General features: G+C 31.1%; 2 long non-coding RNA genes across 2 annotated transcripts; both read right to left on the bottom strand.

Annotated features, from left to right (window-relative positions):
• Positions 1 to 2,888: 2,888 nt before the first annotated feature.
• Positions 2,889 to 4,440, bottom strand: LOC137496683 (uncharacterized). Its single transcript, XR_011017202.1, has 3 exons — positions 4,372 to 4,440; positions 4,121 to 4,297; positions 2,889 to 3,780 (listed from the first exon to the last, which is right to left on the bottom strand). It is a non-coding gene; the product is annotated as an uncharacterized lncRNA (long non-coding RNA).
• A 57-nt stretch (positions 4,441 to 4,497) lies between these two features.
• On the bottom strand, positions 4,498 to 5,923 carry LOC137496645 (uncharacterized). Its single transcript, XR_011017141.2, has 3 exons — positions 5,610 to 5,923; positions 4,723 to 4,805; positions 4,498 to 4,602 (listed from the first exon to the last, which is right to left on the bottom strand). It is a non-coding gene; the product is annotated as an uncharacterized lncRNA (long non-coding RNA).
• Between the last annotated feature and the right edge of the window lie 3,570 nt (positions 5,924 to 9,493).

Consider the following 9,493-nt stretch of genomic DNA (forward strand, 5'->3'; position numbering starts at 1 on the left):
AACATTTTTGCAATTTTTAAACATTTTTATGCTCATTATAAAGTAGCACTATTAAATACAATAAAATAACATTTAATAACTGTAAAATACTTTACAGTAATAATGAAAGTAACGTTAAAATACCGTAGTTCTGCATGGTAAAAATGTACAGTAAAATACTGTTTTCAGTTTTGCAGTATGTGTATCAGTACTGTAATTGGTGTTACAGTAAAAAAATAAAACAGTAAAATGATGTAATACATTTTACAGTAAATGTAATACTAAAGTAATTAGTATTACAGTAATGTTACTGTTTTATGAAATACAGCAGCTACTGGATAATTGTTGCCAGTAACTTACTGTTAATTTAACAGGAAATCGTTTACAGTGCAAGTAATTTGCTTCCAGCTATTCGAGTACCAATAATAATATGTAAATATAGGCATCACGGTGGCTCAGTGGTTAGCATTGTCACCTCACAGCAAGAGGGTTGCTGGTTCAAGGCCTGGTTGGGTCAATTGGCATTTCTGTGTGGAGTTTGCATGTTCTCTTCATGTTCATGTGGGTTTCCTCTGGGTGGTCTGGTTTCCCTCACAGTCCAAATACATGTGCTTTAGGTTAATTGAATGAGCTAAATGTATGGGTGTTTGGAGCAGTGTATAGGTTCTTCCCCATGTTGGGTTTTGGCTGGAAGGGCATCCGCTGCATAAAACATATGCTGAGAAGTTGGCGGTTCATTCCGCTGTGGCGACCCTTGAATAAGAGAGGGGCTAAGCCGAAAAGAAAATGAATGGATAAATAAATATATGGGTAAAACAAGGTAGTACCAGTGGCTGACAATCCAATATGATCATTTGAAGCGAAGCGAAGCAAACATCAGCTCATACTCAAATTATTCTTGAAGTTTGGAATGACATGAGGATGAATAAATGATGACAGTTTTCTTTTTCTTTTTTTCTGATGAATGCTGTTCTAGCCATATCTTTATCTCAGGCTCAGTGGCTCCTCCACAGGTGTCCAAACAAGAAGGTAGAGATTTTTTATTGTGTGTGCGCAGTAACATTTACATTTCTCACTGTTGTTTGTTTAATGAAGTGAGGATCTCACCCTCTGCCAAGATCCTTTCATTTCCTAGAGCCTGACACGTAGCGGACAAAACAGTATGTGTTGAAGGATGTCTTCTCCTCCTTCATGGTAAATAATTAAAAAAGAAAAAATATAAAGAGGTCATACATATTAAAACTAATATCAAATCAATATTTATGTTACAAACGAGAGCAATAAGGATTGTTAAGTGAGTGGATTATTATGAACCAACAAACAAACTTTTTAATAAACTACATGCTTAAAAATTTGTTATTTTGTGGATTTATATACTGCACAGATAATGAATGAAGTTTATAATAATTTAGCCTGTTTGAAAAATAGAAATTAAGCATAAACTAAGAGGAATGTATAAAATATATAAAAATATTTACAAATTAAAACAAATACACTGTAAAAAATCCAGGTTGCTTTAAATTTTTATGCTGAATCAAATTAACCTTATGAGTCCATTGTTAAACTGCCTTAAAACAGCTTTTGAAACTTATACAATTAAGTTAGAACATGGTTAACTTAGTTTAGTAGGTTACAATAACCTAAAAACATATTACTAATTGATCATAGATTTTTTACTGTGTATGTATAGGGGTAAAATTCTGGAATAAATATGAGCTTCTGCAAATTTAAGTAAAAAAAAAAATACATGAAAATCATATGACTCATTATTATGCATAAATTGTGTATCCGATATTAAAATTATTGAAGTACTAGATTTTTTGCAATTATACAATACAAAATACATTCCAGTTATGTTTGTACATTTAGTAAATATAAACGTTTGTTTATCAATTGCATATGTTTTGCAAAAAATTTGCTTGTATTATCAAATGTTGCAAAAAAAGTGACTCTCATCAGGTAATAGGCATAATAAACCAATTCTTCAACATACTCCTTTTTTGGTAGTCATTTATTCATTCATTCATTTATTCATCCATCCATCCATTCAGTTAGTTGGTTGTTTAGTTAGTTAGTTAGTTAGTTTCAAATATTAAATAAAAGAGATATGAAATAATACATACTATCCCAAAAATGAAAACTAGAAGTTCTAAGCATTTAAATGATAAAGTTTGATTGAAGGATTCATTCATATATATATATATATATATTATATATACACCCCCCCAATTTCTGTTTAACGAAGAGACAATTTTTTAACACATTTCTAAACATAATAGTTTTAATAACTCACTTCTAATAACTGATTTATTTTATCTTTGCCCTGATGACAGTAAATAGTATTTGACTACATATTTATTGACATCTAAAGGCTTAACGTTAATTTGGTTAACTAGGTAGGTTAGGGTAATTAGGCAAGTTATAGTATAATGGGCTTAATGGTGCTAATAATTTTGACCTTAAAATGGCTTTAAAAAAAATTAAAACTGCTTTTATTTTAGCCAAAAATATTATTAGACACACTGTTAAAATTTCATTGCTCTGTTAAACATCCTTTTGAAAAAAAATTAGGGGGGCTAATAATTCTGACTTCAACTTTATATATATATATATATATATATATATATATATATATATATATATACACTCTCAGAAAAAAAAGGTACAAAATTGTACCTTTTAGGGTACAAATGGCCCGTCACTGGGGTGGTACCCTTAAGGGTACAATTTTGTACCTCATTTTAAAGGTACAAAATTGTACCTTTTACATTTGTACCCTTTAAGGGACAATTTTGTACCCTAGACACTGAAGGTACAAAAATGTACCTTTTTATATTATATAGTATTTTCAGGGTACTGACCCAGGCATTTTGATCCTTTGGTGACTGCATGCACAAATAAATAAAATATTTTGGTTCACAGATGTCCATTTTTATTTATTAATGTAGAAATATTTCATTACAACTCACAACTGAATGTGTAAAGAAATAAAATTACACAGCAAGTATAAAGCAGACATGTAAAACAGTAAAAAGAACAATTTAGATAAGAATAAAAACTAAATAATCTACACTTAATACAAAGACCACAAGAATACTGTTTAAGATTTATAAACACATTACACAGGCTACATCAAGTACTGCACTTTATAAAGTCCAAAGTGTTTGTCTTTAGTCAGAATACTCAGTCATAATAAATAATTTGTCATCAACATTTTCTCTGAATTTCAGAATGAAGGCAATGTTTCTCTATAAATTGCTTCAACAGTGCAGAAAACCAAATACATCAGTAGCCTCTTCCTCAACATCAGTAGATTACTCCTCATCATCCTCAAGTGGAGTTGTAATTTGTTGTAACACAATATGTGTTTATGCTTTTGATAAACATGACATGTCAAGCACTCATATCTGGAAAATGTTCTTTGATAGTCATTAGGACCACAAGTTATTTAAAAATTTGCTTTATGCATGAATGATAGCAGTGTGCTAGATTAACTTGATGATTGTGATTATCCCAAGAGCATGTAGAGAAACAAAAAACAAGGTTGATCACTCTGGTAACTGGAGTAGATCGAGGCTTGTCACCGTCCACCGTTCATTCAAAACATTCCACTGCAGAAACATCAAGGTGTTCCTCTAATAAGATGGATATGTCAAAAATGTATATTCGTCCACACCATTAGCCCGGCCAATCACAATCCCATCAACTCTGAAGACTGCCGTGACTCGTCTTGTTAACACAGTTGCCCAGTCGGTGGTGTCCTCCTGAACTTGAACTGTTGGATGTGGTAAAGATGGTTTACTGTAAATGACAAAGCAATAATTACATTAATATCAGTCCCTCTATCACTGATGAAGAGAAAATCAACATGCATAGAAAGGGAAATAATTAATATTCACTGATTAAAAAAAAAAAAGTATCACAGATTAAAAGACTAATATAAATTTCATTCATTCTTTCATTCAATTTCTTTTCGGCTTAGTCCCTTTATTAATCTGGGGTTGCTACAGTGGAATGAACCACCAACTTATCCAGCATGTTTTATGCAGCAGATGCCCTTCTAGCTGCAACCCAGTATTACGAAACATCCAGACACACTTATTCACACACACATTTATACACTACAGACAAATAAGCTTACCAAATTCAGCTATAGCGCATGTCTTAATACTTGTGGGGAAACCGGAGCACTTGGAGGAAACCCTCACTAACACTGGAAGAATATGCAAACTCCTCACACAAATGCCAACTGACCCAGCCGAGGCTCGAACCAGCGACCTTCTTGCTGTAAGGTGACAGCACTACCCACTGCGTCATCCTAATATAAAGAATATCAAGCATTATAAAATGCATTTATCACAGCATATACTAAACAGAAAACAACATACGCACCGGAGCACAACGAAATGTTGAAGTGTCTCGCTTAACAAGGCTGGCAACATGAGAAGTGCTGCTGTAAAAATCAATTGCTGGAACATAAGATGTGGCATACAAACAATTATGAAGGAATCCATCCAAAGCTAGAATTTAATAATATTAATCAAGTGGAGAAAGTTTAGAAAGAGTACCTTAGAGTCAGGACCATAGCATTCTTCAGTTGATCTCTCATCTTTCGATGAAAACCTAGAAAATAATTTTAAACATGTGGGTGTACATTTATTGTTGTTTGTAAGTAAAAACCTACAAATTTAAAACAGTATGTAAGCCATTAAAACCATGGTATAGATAATGAGACATACTTACATCTTGTACTGAGCCATGCTTTCATATGACATGCCTTCATTGGTCTGATGCTGTTAGGCTGCATTCTGTTGTTCAATCTTGTCCTGAAAGACAATTGGAAACTTCAAAAACTTCTGGAAAGCAATAAGATAAAGCAATAACTATTTATTTATTTTGAGATATTAATAAAATAGGTAAAATAGCTCAAGGTACCAGTTTCAGAACAGATGAGACAAATTATTACACTAAAGAACAAAGTATAACTTAAAACGTCGATTTATACAACGTGGTATGTTAATAATTCTACATTAACATAAGTATAACGTTAAACGATAGTAAAGCACCAACAATTCTGGACATGAGAGTTTGTAGACACTCCTCAACATTAATGTAACTTAGACACTGAAACGAAGATATGTAGCATACACACGCCACGTTTGTAACTAGCCACGTTTACATAATCAGTCGCTTTGTCGGTGACAAAATTGTGATTTTTCTTCACAAAATGGCGGTGTAACTTATATAACCGTCTAAAATTACATTTCAGCGGTCAACCGTGGCTATAAAATTGCCTCAAAATATAAAACATTATCAATAATTACAATTTCCAGTATTAATAACAAAAGGTTTTATATCAAGGTATATGAAGACTTTAGTTGCGCGAGCTCCGGGCCACACCGCACATTACTCACGGCCTGATTCCGGTGCACGGATACGGCAGCGTCGGCTCGCTTCTGTCGCCGCAACTGGCCCGAGTGTATTTTGCTAATTGGGTTGCGATTATATTCCGCCGTGGCAACACTTATTAATAAAGCAGTAACGTAACGTAAGATATAAGGCGCGAATACGTAACGTAGGCGATAAAGGGAACTTTTACACCGAGAAAACTAACAGCATATAGTACTCACCGTCTTTAACGTTATGTCCCTCGGTGACTTCGATATCACATTGTAGTAACTTCTTTAATAAGCAGCAGACAACTTAGCAAACTCCATCCTGCAGGCCAGCCCGGAGCACTTAAAGCGGGGGAAAGCCGAGACCCGAGAGTCAGACAAAATCAACAGAACACGGCTTCACATGTAAAAATGAGACTGAAAATATATCTTTAATACATTCTTACCTAAAAAAGTGTGGACTCCAAAATAGACTTTTCTTTGAAAAGCGTGCGAAGTTATGTGTAAACAGCCAGCATACACTACCGACCGCCTCAGTAACAAACACTACTATAACGTCTCAACAAGCCAAATTCTTAAAGAGACAGCAACATCACCACCTGTATGAAGATGCTGTCACTCTGCATGGTTCTTACTTCTTATTCTACATCACATATACTATAGGGTCTTAAACAGTAAGCAAAGACCAGTATTTAAGTTTTTAATGATTAAAATTACATTCAATTATAAATTTAATTATTAACATTTTTGAGAAAAAATGTAATTTAAATACATGAAAAAATATATAATTATTAAAATATTTAATTCAATTAATTTATTTATTTATTATATTTTTAAATTATGTATTTTAGTATTAATGTTTAGTATTAATACATTTAAATTAGTGTTATATAGTGTCTTGATCTTATCATGAGCTGAGGGTACAATTTTGTTCCTATAGGGAAACAAAATATATAATTGTACCTTTAAAGGTGCCAAATTGGTCCTTTACGGTACAATTTTGTATCCAAATGTGCTATAAAAGGTACAAAAATGTACCTTTTAAACCTAAATCTGGACATTTGTACCTTTATAGCCCATTTGGGTACAAAATTGTACCCTAAAGACCAATATGGGACCTTTAAAGGTACAATTTTATATTTTGTTCCTTCTAGGAACAAAATTGTACCCTCATTGTACCTTTTTTTCTGAGAGTGTATATATATATATATAAAATCAAAAAACTAGAAGTTCTAAGCTTTTGAAAGATATAGTTTGATTGCAGGATTGTCCTTATGTACAGTTAAAGTCAGAATTATTAGCCCCCTGAATTATTAGCGCCCTTGTTTATATTTTTCCCCAATTTCTGTTCTGTTTTGGGAAGATTGTTTCAACACATTTCTAAGCATAATAGTTTTAAAAACTTATTTCTAATAACTGATTTATTTTAACGTTGCCATGATGACAGTAAATAATATTTTACTACATATTTTTCCAGACACTTCTATACAGCTTAAAGTGACATTAAAAAGGTTAATAAGGTTAATAAGGTGAACTAGGCAGGTTAGGGTAATTAGTCAAGTTATTGTATAACGATGGTTTGTTCTGTAGATTATCGGGAAAAAATAGCTTAAAGGGGCTAATAATTTTGTCCCAAAAATGATTTTAAAAAAAATTAATAACCACTTTTATTCTAGCCGAAATAAAACAAATAAGACTTTCTCCAGAAGAAAAAATATTATCAGACATACTGTGAAAATTCCATTGCTCTGTTAAAAATAATTTGGGAAATATTTAAAAAAGAAAATAAAAATCAAAAGGGGGCTAATAATTCTGACTTCAACTCTATATAAGTGCTGACATCTCATAGGTAGACATTGAAAGGTCTAAATATCTAGATTATTTGATAATATATATTATGGTTAAAAAATATTGCTTATTTTTTAAAAATGTTCAAATATTATTTTCTAAGAATATATTTTATATATTTTTGAGTTAAATGCGTTTTATTTGAAAGTATATTATTTTACAGTATGGGCTTGATGCCATTTGTCCTTTTCTATTAAGTATTTTTTTTTTATTTTTTTTTTTTACAACGCCTCTTCTTAGTGTTTTTGTATCTTCAGTCAGTACTCAGATTTAGGTGTGATGTATAGACTTTGCTGAACACAAACCCTGCAGAGAAGCTTTTTGTTTATTTGAGCAGGAGTGTTTTAATAGGGCCAAGTACAGAATACGTGATAAAAGAAGCGATAGTCTTGAATGTGTGTGTGTGTGTGTGTGTGTGTGTGTGTGTGTGTGCAGGGCAGGAATGCAGTGTGTGAAAGGTGACTTCTGTGTACAATATAGCTCAAGAGGTGATGTGTCTTTTGTTTGGCAGCATTCTTTTATTTATTTATCTCCTTTTTTTTTTTAGTGTGATTAAGTTATTGTTTCCCTCTTAAAAATGGGTTTATAGCGTTACTTAGAGAATTATAAAATTATGATTTCAGACCAAAAGTGTTATTATGCCACTTGTTAATGTAATTTAATTTAGTTCTTAATGTAATTGGAATATTGTTTTAAATATTTAAATTTCTTTGTTTTATATATATATTTATATATATTTAATAATATCTTAGATTTTTATATTTAAAATTGTAATTATTCAAATAATTTAAGATCAAGTATATATATAAATTACCAAGATTTTAAATTAAATATTAAAAGTCTCCTTGAACTGTCCCAACATAAGACATCTGTGTTGATGATAAATGTTTTAAAAACTTTTCACTGCAAACTTCAAAAAGCATACCCTGTGTGTTCATAATTCTATCAAGCTGGAAAATCTACACAAACTCCAGCATGTATATTAAATTACTTTGCTGAACATGGAAGCTCGACTGAGGAAATTCAATTTATTAAAAGTTACACGATCCTCATTCCAGTCTACCACAAATGAGTGCATGCCACATGCTTGGGGCACAGATTTATGGGTAATTCATCAACGTCATTACATTATCTTAAGTGGCTGATGAGCCGTGGGAAGAGCTCATTACCTCTGAACGGGGACTCACTGATTTACTTACACTGTAAGAGAGTCTCTCCATTGATAAAACTGATAAAATGGCCACTGGGGACAGAAATGTAAGTAAATAAAGAGATGGTTATCCCCCCAAAATTTGCAAACATTATCTTTTGCAATCTAGAAAATAAATAATTAGACTGACATGACCAAATTCAAAAATCAGACTTACTGTTACTCAAAATAAATAAGAATTTAGTGATCCAGGTAAAACTAACCTTTAAAATGTTTGTTCAAAAATAAAATAAAATAAAATAAAATAAAATAAAATAAATAAAAATGTAATTAAATAAAATAATTTAAATTAACAAAATAATTATATATATATATATATATATATATATATATATATATATATATATATATTTTTTTTTTTTTTTTTTGTAAAACAAAACTAAACAAGCACTGTTAATGAATGCTACACTATACTGTAGTATAAACTATAGTGTACTTATGAACTGTAATAAATACTATTCCATATTTTTACTACATTAAATTTAGGTGTAATGTAATATATAAATATATACACCTAGGCGTATAGTAAACTTAGTATATTATTCAGTTTTTTTGATTACTTGTTTTGATATTTGTTGCATTACCACAAAAACTACAGAGTTAGCACAACATATTAATTCAAGCACTTTAAATTACTATACTTTTTTTAATGTAGCTATGAATCAAGATTTCTGAAGAGACATTAAATGTCTTAGTCTGTTTATTTTAACCCCCAAACAGTCTAATTAGGACAAAACTGTAAAGTAAATAAAAAACCTTGAGGAAAGAAAAAGCAAGCAAAGAGTAAACTTCAATCATTTTAACACTCTCAGAATAATAAAAAAAAACATACAGAAGCTGTCACTTTGGTGGTTTTCTATACAATGTTGTACCTAAAGGCTCCATATTGAAACCTTGATACATATTGATATATAAGTACTTAAAATTTAAGCATTGTACTGTTTAGGCATTAATATGTCTTTTTCAAGTATCAATTTGAACCCTAATTTGTACCTTTTTAAAAGATGACAGTGAATTTTTTTCTGAGATCATAGATATTGATTACTCCAAGAAAATGCAA

The sequence above is a fragment of the Danio rerio genome, chromosome 11, assembly GCF_049306965.1.
Source record: "Danio rerio strain Tuebingen ecotype United States chromosome 11, GRCz12tu, whole genome shotgun sequence".
Lineage (NCBI taxonomy): Eukaryota > Metazoa > Chordata > Actinopteri > Cypriniformes > Danionidae > Danio > Danio rerio.